A 17,250-nucleotide genomic window follows, 5' to 3' on the forward strand; every position below is an offset into this window, starting at 1 on the left:
GACAGCAGGACTGCACATAGTCCGTGGACTGACGAGAAGGGGGGATTGTCAGACCGAGGTTGCAAAGTGAAGGCCCTTGATCTAGTGAAAGCCAGGATTTGAGAAGACCTACTTAACACTTGGTCCCTTTGCACATCATTTGTTATGATAGTTCAGCTGCCAACATCCAGTAAATTAAATGCACCTAAGACCTATAGACACACGATGATATGCCCATTAGTATTAAACTGTGCTACGCTCTAGAGGTTTTCCTTATCCAGATTCTTTACTGGCACTGGTCCCTGGCCAGCTTTTCAAAGGCTGAGAAACCCCTTAAGGACCTGACAGGGGGCATCTGAGGTCCAGTACAGAGGGTCTGTAAATTGGGCAGTGATAAGGGCTGAGCGCAGACAAAGGGACTAGACTCGCATCCCAGCTTTCAAAGGCAGTCTTCGTGCAGGCTGGGGAACCAAACCCCTTGTTGCCCACTGTGCTGTGGGTGCTCAGTGGCACCCTAGCTTATTATCATGCATGCTTCCTCCTCCTGATACCCCTTTGGCTGTAGGTCGGCCAAATAAGAGGCACTGGCTGTTTCCTCTTTCTTAGGAGACAAGGTAGCAGCCTTGCTAGAGGCATCCCAGTCTGGCCTAAGGAAATAGGATGCTTTCCCCCACAGTCCTGCACTGAGAAATACCATGAGAGCAGAATGTCAACAAACACCAGTTTCTCACCTTCTAGTTTGCCTGGCTGGGTTTTCAGAATGCGTAATTAATGCTCCCTTAGTAAGGGCTTGGGGGCTTGGATATGTAACCTGTTATAGTAGCAGAGTTCTGCTCAGTTGCTGTGGTGCATAGTTGTCAGTATTTGTCAGCCACAGGAGACAGTCTGTGTTGAGACTTGCGCTCAGGCTGCTTGGAGCTGTACCCCCTGGCTGGTTGAGACCTAGGGAGCACTTCTTTAGCCTCAAACACTCATTTAGAGTTGGTTCGCTACAAAGCCACTCAGAAGAGGTGATGGAGGATTGTAGCAAAGCCACAGTCAAAAGGAAGATTGCTGTTGTGTTTTGGAGCAGATAACTGTTTCCGCATCTTGCTACAGTCACAGCGTGAGCAGGGCTTCAGAGAAAGTTGATCATTTGTAATCAAAATGTCAGGCTGTGCTTATGTTTGATAATTTTACCAATTCCTCTGCCTAATTAAGCAGACATAATGAGAAATTTATATAGCTATGATTTCTGTGGCACAAGAGACTCCTGGGAAGAATAACATTGGAATGCAGTCTTCTCTGTGGCAGTGAACAGAAAACTATTTCAAGCTGGTATCTCCTAACTCTTGGGCGCCTGCAAGTCCCTTCGCACCACCTCAGTAAGTACCTTTTACCTGAATGTCAGAGTGCCACCTACTAGCTGTGGTCCCTCCCAGGATCTTGAAGCACACAGCACCGCAGGCCAGGCCCTCATGAGGCTTCTCTTCATTACAGTTACTGTCTCCAGACTGAGTATGCACATGCCTGTTCAAGTTGTATATCACAACTTAATACTAATTCAGCTAAGGAAGGACAGGATTTTTGGGTTTGTTTTTTTTTTTTTTTTAAATCTATATCCTATAGAAAGGGTTAGAAAAAAATCAGTAAAAAAAGGACTAATCAATATATCAGGCTTTTTCTTTAATATGCTCAAACTCAGAATCCTTTCTAGTTGTGAATTTAGGAGACCCCTACTTCCCATTTTGTCTTTAAGTACAGCAGTTTCTGGTTGGGTTTTATAGTTCCCAGCATCTCTTCAAAGAAATCTGTGAAGTGCCTGGAGAGATAGAAATCAGTTCTCTTAACTCTACTGTTTCAGTTAAACCCCTTCAGAAAACTTCTTACACATTTTTAAATGTAATTTGCTGCCAGAGCAGTGGAAGCTGCATTGACCTCCAGAGCTTTCCTTCAGTTGTAACAGGCCAGTAATTGCTTTAGCTCTAAATATCTGACATGGAATTGCTTGCTTTTGTTACGATTCTTCTGGACGCAGCTGCCTCCTCTCCAGTAGTCCAGCCATGCTGCATGCACCAATTTTGGTAAGTTGCTTTTGTGGGCTGTAGTCATTGCTGCAAGCTTTCTCTCCCTGCAGGTAAAGGAAAACTGAAAAACACCAAATCATTGCTGGCTAGGAGGCTCTGATACTAGTATCACAACTACTTGAATGTATTTGGCAGATTATGCCCTAATGCATAATCTCTCCCTGTGCACTCTGCAGGGTCACTCTGTAGTGTCAGTCTGAGGTGGATTCATAGTTTGCTGAGGGCTTTAATACAGAGCTTCAAGCAAAGAATAGATGTGGTCTTCCAGAGTATAAACAGTGACAGTACTAGATTCTGGAGAGTTAATTTCAAGCCTGAAAACCCTTTTCCTTGTTATTTAATCTGGGGAAAAAGCAATGCTGATGTGAATAATGCTGTTTGCTGCAGGCTTCCATCAGGCTGATGGCAAGCAATAGCCTGAAATTTCTCCAGTAGCTCTTCAAAGGAACTTCTTTACATTTGCATTATAAACTATAAGGTTGTGATTTGCTCTCAGTCAGAGCATGAGCTGTGTGTACTGTTGTATTGCTGAGAGGCCTACTCACGATCTGCTGCCTTATCATTACAGGTGGTGTAAAAACATGGAAAAAAATGTTGATCTGAGCCTGGCTCCGTACGTTTCAGCCTGGTAGAAGAATGACTGATTTAGGTCAGAGAGGCAAGGGGGCAGGAACGAGGAGATGAGGTTTGGCTGAGCTCTTTGGCACAATACTGGTTCCCTTCTTGCCACATCTTTGCAGCTATTGCGGCAAAGAAATCTGTTAAGAATGCATTTAAAATGCATAAAAGGTGTCTGTTTGGGCATTGATAGGGAGCTGCTCCCTGACGTAAACAACAGCGTGGAAAAAGTGAAGTGGGACTGTTTGAAAAAATCTAGCCAGGATTAATAGTTTTTGGCATAGTTCACCAGTCACAAGAGATCTGGCATCCCACTTAAAGGAGCAATGCTAGCTCTGGAAGGGGACAGGGTGCTGAGAAGGCAATAAACATGGAGACAAACTTCTTGGCAGCAGCAAACACAAACGGAAGCAAAGGGAAGGCAGCACAGGGGGAGGCAACAAGCACCATGAAGCAGGCTTCAAAATTATGGCTGCCTTGTCCAGGATGACATTTGTTGGAACCAGAGGAAAGGACCTAAATGAGCACTGATGTGAAGCTTTGTCATGTGGATGTATACAACAGGCTTTGCTTTAGAAGTGGTGTACGAAAAGGAGCGTGTGAGGCAGCAGGCAGCCCCATCATCAGCGCCTAGTGAGAGGGGCTGGAACCGATGCCTGAGGAGACACCTGCTTGACCAGAGGACCCACATTATCCCAGTCATCACTTCATATACAGACACCACCAATTATGGGCCATACGTTTCCAAACACAATCACACATGGAGCAGCACTGCGGCTTGTGACAGCCCAGGAGTGACAGGCCTCAAATTTGTCTGGCAGCCAGGGTGAGGAGTGCACTGGCCCCAGGGCTCTGCCACCAGCAGTGAGGAATCTGAGAGTAAGAGTCTGACATAGCCGCCTCCTCCACAGCATCCAAACCAGGACCTCTGTCCTCTTCAAAGTGATAAAAGTGGGCTTCTTGCCTTCATGGTTGGTAGGAGGTGATTCAGTGACCCTCGTGCTGTCCTGCTGGCTGCTCTGGTGCTAATAGCAGGGCTTTCACCCCCAAGGTTTTCCAAGGTGGCTCTGAACTGAACACAAAGAGAGGTTTTCTTTTAGGGTTTCTTTAGCAGGGAAGGTTAAAATTAATCAGCCTTTGATTATATAGATTTTTTTTAACAGGAAAACAACAACAGAAATAAAAAACTCAGTGCTGCTCTGGCTCAAATTAAGTGGCAGTGTTGCTTAATGTGACTAAGGCACAGAGTGTGCAGCTTCCTTCCATGCGCTCACATGTGGCCACATCTGCCCAAAGGGCATTGCAGATGCAAGCACCCTCTCATGTGAAGAAATTATTAGTTGCAGATTGCCCTTCAAGTAGCTTTTGGCTTCACAGTTGCTGTTCTGCAGGTCTGCCTTGCCTTGGAACTCTTGCTCCCTGAAGGCAATGCACATGACAAAGGAGCAGATTTTTTCCTTTATTCCCAGGGCTTGCAGTGAAGTGTCACATTTTGGCTGAAGACTCACAAGACAAGGGCTTCATGGGCTGCCAGGTTGCTGAGAGTGGGATTTGCAGCAAACTCACAGGCTCAGCAATGAACGTGCCCTGTAAGTAATAAGCCCTGTGGCTTTCAGGCACCAGATGGATGTTCATGGGAGGGATACTAGTAATATTGCAAATTAATAAGTAAAGAGCCCTCCCCTTCTCATCATTACCACCCGTCCTGCTCTGGAGTGAAATAAACCCCCCTCCTGCTCCATAGTTTTAATTAAAAGCTGCGCTGGTACATCGAAGCACATTAAGGATGATTGAAATTGCAGAGTCCTCTTCCCCTCCACTGGAAGATTTACTGCATAGGCAATTGGGAGTTATATGTCTTCCCAAAAGCATTATCCTTTAGTCCTTTGCACACCTAACTAATACAGTAAGTAGTGTATGCTGTACTAAAACTTCCCATAAGAAGTTCCTGTATAACTAAAATACGGGTCTCTAGAAACTTTTACTTTGATGGAGTCACTTAAAAGATTCACGCCCTCAGCTTTTTATTTAACGATTCTCACCTGTGTGTGAGCTACAGGAAAAGCTTTCCCCAAACCCATGCTCCACTTTTGTGTGGCTCAGCATGGCAGCTCACTGTAGTGGGTATTACTTGCTGCTTGTGCCCTGCAAATAAATGCTGCTGGTCCACAGCAATAGAGGCACAGCAGAAGAGCCTTGCAGAAGAAGAAAGCTCCTCCAAGACTTCGTCTCTTCGTGAAGAGACACCCTTTTACCATCAGGTGGGTGAAGAGTGTGGTGCTTACACTGGGAGGAGGAGAGATGAGATGGGTGGGACGGGTAGGGTATTGCATGGTTGGTGCTGCCTAGTTCCTTCTCCGTGCCCCTCTCCCAGGCATGCGACAGGACACCTCAGGTGGGGCAGGATGCAGATGTGACTGCGAGGTGCTGGAGTGGGCAGGAAGGGAACAGCTGGAGAGTGCCTCGCTCTGCAGTGGTGGCTCTCACAGGAGGAGCCTGGGCAGGGCCCCAGCTGGCTCTGCTGGAGCTCAGGCAGGGTGCAGCTATGTTTTGGACAGGGGAGGGACTGGGAGAAGAAAAGAAGCCTGTGGATTGCCAACACAGTGAGTGGTGGGCAGCTGGCGAGTTTGGAGGTGCAGGAGATGGGCCAAGGACACCCTCGGAAGGGAAGAGAAAGGTCTGTGCGGGGAGAGCCACTGCTCCGAGTGCACAGCAGAACCAGGCTTTGCTTGCCAAGACCTAGTGTCCTGGTTTGCAAACATCAGGCATCACTGGAGACCTGCAGGAAGCAGCTTGGCTTCTCTGACTTCCAGATCATGCTATTAACTTTCGATTTAAACTCATCCCCTAGCCAACAGAGTGTAATAGAGGACCAACTATGGACACAAGCCTTTTACCTCTCAAGCTTTAAGAAAATCCCCCAAGGACAGGAACAGCAGCACTGGCACATGAGTTGCCCAAAATCTACTGACTCAAACACTGGGGGTGCTGCATCTTCTATAATCCTACTCACCCCTAACATGTGATTGCTAGGAAATTTTTGCTTCTTAGAGGATGCTTTACACAGACCTGTGATTACTGCCCATCTGGGGGGGCTGAGAGTTAGAGCAAGGGGAAAATTTCTTTCAAATACGTAATGAAGGCAACAGTGCAGATTTTTACCAAGGTCTGACTGTAATGAAGTGAGCTTTGGCTCATTTAGCGATTAGTATGGTTGATTGACAGTAAGCACAGCTTGTACATAAGATGAAGGTTTTACAGATAGTGTCCCTTCCTATATTGCAGCAACTCTGACACAACTGTCCCAATCTTTTCTAGCACTGAATAAGCCAGCTTTTGTGGAAAGCACAATGAGACATTAGGGTCTTGGTCTGGGTTCAGATATGTCAATCCTGTGGTTTCTCAGGAGTTTTTAAAAATAAAAACAAAATGCCTTTACTTAGCGTAGGCTGCTATTATGAAATGTCATTGTGTGTAGATTACAGATTTTGCTAGAGTTTAACAGTCAATCTTTTCCATATGAGTGCATGCTTTTGGCTGGGAAAACTATTATCTGACTATAATGGCTTTCTTTTGAAGCCAGAAACTAAGTATGGAAGGCACATCCAACTGAAATGAGAAATGCTGCGTTATTTCAGTTTTTGTAAAACTGCTCTTATTTCTGACAGTGGTTTTGCTGAAGACAGTGGTTTTGCAGAAGAGATGCAATCTTTCTTAAATAGACTATAAATAATAGCTAAAAACTGAATTGGAAGCAGAATAAATAGAGACAATTAATTCAACTGAAAAAGGCTCATTTTCATTCTGATTACCCATGCTAGCACACAATCACCACTTAATGCTGTTACGAGACTGTAGGATGAGGAACAAATCATAGAATTCAATTGATAAAATAAATGGTACAATACATGTGCTGTTCGTTTCAATCTGTCAGTAATTATTCTCCGCTGTGTTACACAAAAATATTCCCTTCCAGTTTGAACACAGTTCCAAAAATCTCATTAGAAATATCCGGACATATATGCAGGCACTGTGGGTGAAGCTCAGTCCGCAGTTCTTCAGTGTTGTGTGTGTCTTTCTACCTTTACTTTCCAAATGCATAGTTGGAAACCCTTCTCCGCTGGCCTGTATGCACATGCTCCACCCCCCAGCCCCTCATCTAATCATTTCATCATAGAATCATAGAACGGTTTTGGGTTGGAAGGGACCTGAAAGATTATCTAGTTCCAACCCCCCTGCCATGAGCAGGCACATCTTCCAGTAGACCAGGTTGCTCAAAGCCCTGTCCAACCTGGTCTTGAACACTGCCAGGGATGGGACGGCCACAGGTTCTCTGGGCACCCTGTGCCAGTGAACAGAGCTTTGGTTTTGGGTTTTTTTTTTCAACTGAGGTTATTCCACAAACTCCAGACAAATCTTGCTGCTTCCCCTCAGCCAGCCAATTTCCCGAGCTAGCCCACAGTTAATTAAGTTTTTGTTGTCCTACTGTGCTGGACGTGTTTCATTCTTACCACCAGATGCCAACCAAAGTTCCCTTTACGTGGCAGCTGTCATCCAAAATTGGATCTAGAGGAAAATCTGTGCTGCTCTCTGCTGGGAGGACCCAGAGGTATGTGCAGCATTTGATGCCTGTATTGGTTTTCCACTGCAATGCCTATTTACTCTGGAAACCTATTGCAAAAATGCCTTTTGAACAAAATTCCTAAATTCCTCAATTTTATTGGTGCTGTCTTCATTTTCATTTTCCGTTTGAAGGCATCATTGTCTAACAGCTTGATTTCTGTGTATAGTGACCATCCCCACCCTCATTTCTGCTCAGACTGGATCAAAACCTCTCCACACCTCAGCATTTCTGCCACAGGTTGGGGGTCTGATAGCACAAGTACATCTGCTTTTCTCATTCTGTTGATGACCAGAGAATGAGTCAGAATGTGGAAGGGATTGCTTTTAGCATGATGTGAAATTTAAGTGAAACTGTAAATTGAAGTTTAAGTTCAAACCCAATTTTCTTGGCATAGGCAGCTAGACTATAAGCACTTAAAACTTGTTTTCCTGAGCAAGTGGGCTAGAGACCCAGTTTGAAACCCTCAGTACATTTGGATCAAATAGTATCAAGAAATCAATTCAAGAAATTGTATAAACAACTGTACCTTTAAAAATATCATTTTAGATAAGAATTTCTAGCAGGTGCAGCAATGTACTCCTAAAAAAGATTCTGTTTGGTGGCTGAAAACTTTTCCAAGCCTATCTTTCAGCTTATCTCTCATGTTTATAGGCTCTGTGAAGGCATGTTAGTCTCTAGGCGATGAATATGATTTGTTTACTCAAAGAGCTTCCTGAAATCACAACGCAGCACCACTGTATGTTATTAAAAGATAAAAAAATGTATTACTGTCAGGTGAAGGGTCAATGGCAAATCCTTGTTATATCTGGCAAATTCAGATTTAAAGCTGAAGCAGGCTTGAAGATGCTCAATTGAAAGCATCATACTCAGCAAAAATATCTCATGATACCACATTGTTTCCTACGTCTGGGTCCATCTAGTGTTGTCAGGAGAGAACTATCACCCCAACATGCAGCTGCCTGTCAGTTTGCCTCTCTAGATACTTGCAATAAATTATAAGTTGTCGAACAAAAAAAGAAATTTAGAGAAAGACCATACTTATAGCATGTGTGCCCCTGTGGGGGGAGAGGAGAGGCGGGCTGGTCTGAAAGGGCTTGCTGGAGTCTTTGTCTCTTTCTGGCTGCGAGATGTGGTTCTGCACTGAAAGGAGACTTTACAATGGCATTGGTACATACTGTATCTCAAGGGGAAGAGGCAATAAAAGTAATTTCTTTCAAACAACTAAGCAGATGTGACTGGATATTGTAAGGAGCTACTCAGCTGGAAATCAGAATTCATTTTTATATAACTGCGTTCCAGAAGAAACATTCTTTAAGTTTTTACTGCAGGACTCAATCTAGCCTTGCATGCTTGTCTTTTCATTCAGTTATACATGCACGCCCTCTTCGTAAGGGTTACTATAGTGTCTTTTGTAGAAAGTATGATTATAACCTGCATAATTATTCTTGCCCTGGGAAATGATTAAAAAACATAGAAAGTCTGCTTGAAGTACTTACAGCTCTGTGATGAGGGCGAAGTAGCATAACTGTTACATTTTTATTCAGAAACAAAATCAAAATGTCTATTGGCTTGGGAGGGGGGGAAGCAGAATAGTCTGTTAGGACCACAAGGCAACCTGTTTTTCCAGCTAAATTGTAGGAATCCATCACGGTGCAATGAGGTTCTCAGAGGCAATTTAGGTAACTTTGTTTGATATACATCTCAAAACAGTAATGGTAACAATAAACTACTGAGAAAACAATTTACCCTGCTTCTAACAATTATTCTTTCAATGTTGTGGTGACCCCATTAACCAACCATGTGCATTAGCAAAATCCAGCATTGCAGCTACGAATAAGGGGAAGAATAGCAATGCTTAAATGGGTTCATTCTAAATCTAACAGCCAGTTGAAAAGCCTATAAAGTTTTTATGACTTATATAGATTCACCTAAATAGACAATGTTCTTACTTAATTTTCCAGTACAGAAAAAGATGAGATCCTTAAATCCAAGACCTTTTTCACAAAAGGGCTTGAATTTCTATTGCAAATCTTAGCTACGGGAAACTGCTTTTGTAATGGCTTTTTTCTGATAGTAGAGAATCAAATATTTAAAATGCCTGATTTATTATTGCTCGCATGCAAACAATTTCTCTCTTCCAGAATGAACAAGTGCAAATAATTACTTCTGCATTCCTGACAAAAGAGGCACGTGATTTTTTCCCCCCCCCACGTAGCAAGGCCATCAGCCCATCAGGTATGTCTCCTGCAGTTGTTCTGAAGAAAAGAAATTAATGTCTTTCATCACCTTGATATGATAGCGTGTAACATCAGAGGCTTATGATAAACCCTGTTCTCAAATGATTTTGCTGAGAGAGGAGTTCTGCTGACTTTCCATACAAGTAGTACTCATTGACATATTTCTGCCACAAGCAGCTACTGCAGGCACTAATAAATCACATTTTGTCCCCTGGGAAAGAAAGAGCCTGGTGGAGTTTGTAGAGTGTCTCATCCTTCCTTCAGTCTACTCAGGAATTTTACTTGGGTTGCAGCTCCCACTTGGTAACACAGTATCCCTAGAATGGACTATGTTCTTACAGACCTGCTTGTGTTTTTACTTCAGAGTGTCCCTATGCTATCCCAACCTCATTTACATAGTTCTGTGCATTATGGCAGAGCTCTTAGCTGGTAGGAGACATACAGGTTGTAGATTCATTAATGCCAGCCACGAAGTAGCAACTTGTTAGTTTCAATTCTTTTGGCAGATATAAAAAAAAAAAGTTTTAGATGTTCCTCTTCAAGTGTAGATATGATAGAGAGTGAATATTTCTTCAGATTCTGAATACTATGAGAACAGTGTGCCAGTCAATCCAAGCGTGATCTGTAAACCTATGTGCCACCATGTAAATCATTGGAGTTTGCCTGTTAGCACCCCTATGTACAACAGTAATACAAATAGTCACTGCTAATGAAAACACGAAGAACCACAAGCTTAGCATCTGGCTCCATCTTATGCCCCATGTCACAAAGCAGTTAGGACCAGATCCTCAAATAAATTTGTCTGCTCGATGTTCTTTGAAATTAGCCGAAATGAGGTCGTGCTTACCTGTAAAGCTTTGCTTCTTTGGGAATTTTCAGGAGCACTTATGCACCAAATTTTCACAGCTTTCACCATGAGCTGTGAGCCTAGCAGTTTGAGCATTGCTTTTGAGTGCCTATCCACATGTTTGAGTGTCTACATATCACTAAGATTCCTGCCTGTGGAGCTATGATCTCATTAAATCACAGCAGGTAAATGGTATCATGGCTGTTAAATACTTGAACAATTTCCCTGACACACCAACAAGCAGCAGCAGCCCTCTTGTGCTAGAGACATCCTGTTTTATTTGATTGCTTGTGATCATTCATAATCCCATAGCATTTTTTAATGAAAGACCTCAACCAGCAATTTTATTTCAAGCTTAAACTTCAGTGCCAACACAGCTGCTATTTGAAATGGTAGATGTGATCTCACTGGGAGCCAGGCAGGGATGAAGCCAGCTTTGTGGGGTGACAGGGGTGGTTTGGGCAGGCTGAGGTGCTCCATTTCCCTCCCTGGAGGAGAAGGGCAGGCAGGGAGGAGGGGAACAGGGCAGGAGAACTGGACTCCATACAAGTGGGGATGGCAGGGACACCACCAGCTCAGCCCTCCTCCTCCATCAGCCAAGGACAACACAGTCCATGCCACATGTGCCTGGGTTTCCTCCCTGTTGTGGTATAATCACTGCTATTATGAGCAAAGAAAAAAATTAATTTAAAAACCTACAATAAATTAATCAAAGGCCATTACCGAAAAGCAAAAACAGCATCGGGAGCTATCCCAGAGACAGATTCCAGTAATACCACTGTGTAGCCTCCATTTCTTTTCTTTCTCTGGATTTGAGGCACTACATTAAGTCTTCATGTCAAGCAAAGCAATTGTTTGTGACCCCAGGAAAACGAATGTACAGATATGTTTATGTTTTCATTTGTGCTTTCCCTGCATTTCAGAGCAAGACCTCCGTGGCACGGTGGCAAAAATGCTTCTCTCTGTGCTGGAACAGACACCCCTGGTAGGACCAACTCTGAAAAACAGTTTTCCCCAGGGTAAGTGAAGTTCGTCAACACATATCAGTGTGTGGGCTCTCACACAGCTGCTCTGCACTTAAGCAACAACCGAGAGTTGGATGTGTTGGTTGTATGAGGAGGTTTTTCCTTAAAGTTGTCTTCAAAGTATTATAATCATACTGTCTCCTAACGGTTTCCATCTGACAAGCTAATTCAGATTTCTGCAAAACAGAGACAGGCAGTCTGGATCCCATTCACTTCACTCACAACCCTTCTTGTCACACTTACCAGCGAAGTCCATTGTGTCAGGCTGAAGGGTTTGTGATTCTTATGGATTTGTGTTGCCATGTCCTGGTTGCCATGCCCAAGTTTGTGTACTGCTTATTTTACTTATAATTACTTATTTGCCTATTAGGAGTGTGCACTTGTAGCTTGGACCTTCACAAATAGAACTAATGGTAACTAACATTTAACAAAGTTTGTACCAAATTAAAGCCACGCTGATAGAGAAAGCTGTGCCTGCTGTCCATTTTCCATCAAGCTTCCTCCAAAATCTGTTAATCCAGGATAAGAGCTTGGAGGTTTCCCAGTTGCCATTTCCTCTTTCTCTGCTTTTAAAAATTTATAGGAAATTTATAAATGCTGGCATAATAGCAGATGGAAAGTTAATCCACTTCAGGCTACAGAGATCTGTGGGCAGATGGGTCAGCACGGTTTATTCGGAAAGAAATCCTTTGAGAAAAAACCAACTGGCTTGAAACAAAGGGTTTGAGGTTTTTTTCCCCTTCCTTTCAAATCTAGAACAGAAATAGAGACAGCTACGATGGAAAGTTGAATTTTAGATGCTAAACTATGCTAATCCTTCACAGTTCATGCATGTAAGATTGATACTTTTTTGTGCTAACCTGAAACATAACCAACAGGTCAGAACAGATTGCATTCCTATTTTGGACAGTGAAAATTTAAGCCACTTCAGACAAAATAGCTTTGCTTTGTATGTATGTTGTAGGAGCAGTTCTGGTTACTAGGCAGAACTTTTCTCCTTGCCCCTATTCCCACACAGTGGGAAGTGGCAGTGTCCATCACCAGCACTGCTGCCCCTGCCTGCCCCGCTGCCCCTGCATGCCCGGGGCCGGCCATCTGGGTACTGCTGGGCACCGTGGGCCCCTGCTGGAGCAGCGGTGTGTCCCCACCATACCCATCCTGCTGCTCCTTCTGCCCTGCAGCTCATCTCACCAGCTACCCCTGCAGCACCTCACACCTTTCAGCCTTGTGGTCATCTCTTCTGCCTTCCTGCCAGGACCCTAGAAGGTCCAGATACGAACCTACTAACCATGCTTTTGAGATTACCCCCAAATGCCCAGCACCTGCATGCTTTGCCAAGCTCAGCCATTGCCACTAGGGCAGTCTACTCCCTCTGTAGTCACCTACCTTCTCACTCTTTTATAGTTTCTGCTGACCTGACTTTCTTCAGATTCTGCCATATTCAGATTTTGTTTCCAGTTCCATGGTCTGCTGTTGGCTTCCCAGCCCCAGTTAACACTCTTCCAACCCCAGAAGGGTTGAGCCAAAGATTATCTGCCTGAAAATAAACAAACCTTGATAAGCATTTGCTGAATTTAATAGACGAAGTGTAGCAAACTTTTTTACTTTTACTGATTCCCTTGGCATTCCCCACCTTTGAAGACTAAGAAGAGTGACTAAGGCTCACTCTGAAAAGCAGGAGCCCTCCTTTCACCAGAGAGCTTGCTGCAGGTTACAAAATGTTCTGTCCCTTCCTCCAGCCCACAGCTTTGCACAGTCCCAGTGAAGGGTCTAAGCTGGTCCCCATGAGAAAATCTGCTTTTGTCCACTTTAATAATTGCTCCATACAGCCACGTCCTTTTCAGCCACCAATTCATGAAATCGCTTTGTTATTTCTGTTATAAAAGGACCTTGAATGCAGCCCCAGCAGAGCTTTCTGTGCTAGGTGGTTGAGGGTTTTTTTCCTTTTTATCTTTGTCTCACAATTTATTGATTGAGGTCCTTTTACAGCTGAATAACATCCCTGCACCTCCCAGAACTACTGAGTGTGGAAAAGTTGCATTTAACTCTTTCTCCAGATAGCAGGTCAAAGAAGTGGCTTGTGCATTTAGCCCTCAATATGGCAAATATTTTGGTCATCGCTGTACCATTATATAGTGACCTACTCCTGAACTAAGTGACAAGGAAACAAAACAAAACACAGGGACTCCCCTAGTGCTTACAAATCCCAATTCCATAATCCGCTGGACTATACAAATACAAATGACAATTTGTTCACAGAACACATGAATAAAACCTTTCCTTTGATTTGTTATTAGATATAAAATTGCTTAAGACAGCAGGCCCCGGGGTGATACCATTTCTATAACCTGTGCTGCCCAGCACATGTCCTTTGGTCAGAATGCTTTTACTGATGCAAACCATTTCTATTCATATTTCACAATTTCAGCTTAAACAGCATTTACCATACAGCAGTCTGAATTCAGTAGGAAAATTGTTGTTGCCTTTCTAGCTGTCAGTAGGATAAGAAGAGCATCACTCTCCTTTCTATCAAACTGTCCCATGAGACTCTTTCAGAGCCTGAAGAGTATCTTAAGAATTTTGCTGGACAAGTAACACAGTAATGCAATTTCTTTCCATATCACCTAAATATCATAGAGTTGTATCTTAATTAGGATTGAGCATTTTAGAGTTTCTATCACAAATGATGAGTCTTTTCGGAGAGACAAAAAATAAAAAAAAGACACACCAAACCCCAAAACATTTATTTTCTGATTGGTTTTGTTGCTTAAGGGTCTTCTGATAGTTCAAGCACCTCCAGTGTCTTCCACCAACGACGAAACATTCTTGAAGGCCAGGCTTGACGTTTAGGATTTTTAAAACCCCACATGAGGTTTGCAATGTGAATTGAAAATCCAATTTTTAGGCTTTTAGAACATCAAACTGTGTGACTGCAAGTGTACTTATTGGTTCTTCTGCGTGGTTAGTATCCATTACCGACTCTTAGACACACGGAACTCCTCAGCTACTTATAAGCCTCTGTACTTAAAATTCCCTGAAGGTTTCAAACTTTTACTTGGTCTAGGTCATGAGTGAAAGTGGTCTCCTCAATGGGCTCTGGCCATGCTGTAAGTTTTGTCTTTTCTTCTAGATAGTAAGGTTGGGGTCAGTAAACCACTCTTTCAAAAGACCAACAAAGCTTTGTGTGGGGAATTTTAGACTCCTTCGATCACAGGAAAGAACTGAGCTAGAAGAAAGTCAGCGCTGGGCTCTTAGAGTGAACAGGAATACTGCTGGTGGTGACAATGGCAAAAAATCACGCCCCACCTGCCTTCAAGGTAGATGATTTAATGTGTAAAGTCTTCAAGAGGCCACTGATTTGAGAAAGGCAATGGGGGAGGAAAAGAATCTGACAAAACACTGGAAACTGTAGTCCCTGTTGGGTATAATGACTATTTGTTTTGATATTTTGCCTCCATTTTTGTCTAACCACTAAACTGGCCTGAAGCCATGTCTCACATGGCCTTCAATTTTTTAGGATTAGGAGGCGATGTGTTCATCTGAATGACCTTATTGGTGCAAAAGTTTATCTCCTAAACCTCAGTGCTTTCTCTCTTGTAAGCATTTAAAGAGCTTTCTGTATGTTTTTTTTTTAAATTCGGTGACCTTGTGCCATTCCCAGCCTTCAACACAATATGAGCTGATGGACGTGAAAAGGCCGTACTTTGAGGCTGTGATTTAATTTCAGAGATCTGGAATTACTGCAGCAAGTTAAGCACAAACAGCAACACTGAAGTCTCCCTCCCCTTGCCTCCCTCCTCATAAAGCAACAGCTGTGACTTTAGCAACTTCACCCAGCACCAGATATTAATTCGAGTTCTAGGAGTTTCATTTCAACTAATTACATGAGCAGTGTTCCAATGTACTGTCTACATTTCCGAGCTTCATCCATTTAATTTCTTCATTCTCAGCACTAATCCATGTGAACAGCAGATGACATGCAGGCCTAGTAGTAGTCTTATTGCTCCAGTTGTTTCTATTTAATCAATCATGAAAAACAGCCTTGGAGTAAAGTTTTCCACATTTCTCATCATCTCAGCTTGAGCTAGCTCTTCATCATTTCCCCTCTAGCATCAACAAAGATTCTACAGAAAAAAAAGAAAAAAATCCCCACACAACAAAACAGAAAACAATGGACTGCATTAACCTACCTCAGGAAACAAAGAATAATTGATGGACAAGGTCATGCCACCAGTAGCATGACTTTCTTCTGCTCCAGAAGAAATACTTGTATTGCTGGTCTCCAGAGACCTCATTGGCGCTGGTACTGGAGGAAAAGAAAACCTTTAAGTTCTAGGAAAATACACCTGGAAATTCAGTAGTTATTTATTACACTATTCCCTCCCCCCCAGTAATTATGGTTGTGAGCACACATTGCAATTGAAATGGTCTGACAGGTTGCAGGTAATAAGATGGAAACTCACAAGGGCCAATGACTTTATATAGTTGTGGTTACTGTTATGAAAGCCACTTTTTCCATGGCTTTGGGCATTCTGTTCCTTCTTCCTCTTGCTGCCTTTCAAAAGATGGGACTTGCATTAAATCTGTGCTGGGTTTGGGTTTTTCGTTTTTCTTTTTTTTTTTTTTTTTTGTTGGTTGGTTGTTTTGTTGGTTTGGGTTTTTTTTTTATCAACTGCACAGATTGAAAAGGATGTCACTAATGATGATATTCTAATTCTCTGGACTGGGATCTTTGAAAGAGCTTAGGTACCCAACCTCTTAAGGTTGAACTTTGGCCTTACTGAGTTTCCATCCACTGCTAGGACTCACCTACATAGAGCCCCCAGCTGCAACTTCCACTCTCCTTTGGCAGTAGATGCCTGTCATCAAGTCACGGTACTTAAGAGATTTAAAAATATCAGCAGAGAAGAAATTCTATTGTATATATAACAAATGGTCCCTAAGAAAATAAGATACAAGTCTGGTTTATCACTACCTCTGTTTTATCACTACCCAAAGAATGTAAGAGCTCTTAAGCCTGAAAAAAAATCCTTCTTTCTTGTGACCATGTAAGCTTCCTGGACACAAAGAATCAATGCCTTGTAAAGACTGCAGTAAATCCAATTTAAAATTTAGTGTACTTATAACTAGTGATGGATTCCCCAAAATAATTAAAATTACGTAAATTTATATATTTGAAGAAATTATTGTTTGCTATTGTATTACATAGTTATGTATCAGTAGCACCAAAGCGCTCTGTGGCATTCACAAAACTCCAGAGAGAAGGTGTCTTTCTTGAAGCTCAATGTTTCATTCATTTTAGCCACTCACATGAGAGCCTTGACTGATTTGCTGTTCTTCATTATACTGAATATGAGCTTCTAAGCCTGCTTTCCAAATTTTCTGTGATTTAGCTCTGACTAAGCTAGCTCTGGCTTAGCACGAGGGAAGGTGGCAGCTGACTGCTATCGCAACTTTTTCAATGCAAATATGCAAATGACCTTCAGTTTATCCTTCCTCAAGTGCCCCTAAGCATAACATGAATTTTCCCCAATATTTAGACTGCTAATACCTCCCCTTTCTCCAAATCTCTAATTAGAATTTGCTTCTGTGTCATGCCTGCTGGAATTAATTGATATTTGTTAGATGCTAAGGGCAGGAACACATGGTGCCACCTTGTGTGCTGTGCTGATCTGTATAAAACCCTGCTGCCATAACTGCTAAGTCAGTTCTTTCCTTTCCTCCACAATGGCAGTAGTAGATGGCAAGTAGCAAAGGTGAAAACATTTAACCCAATGTCAGTGGGTACAGCTGCATTGGAGAACAGTATTGCCCAATAGGAACATATTTGTAGAGAGTGTTAAAGACTCAACTT

This window comes from Nestor notabilis, unplaced genomic scaffold, assembly GCF_000696875.1.
Source record: "Nestor notabilis isolate BGI_N333 unplaced genomic scaffold, ASM69687v1 scaffold15841, whole genome shotgun sequence".
NCBI lineage: Eukaryota > Metazoa > Chordata > Aves > Psittaciformes > Psittacidae > Nestor > Nestor notabilis.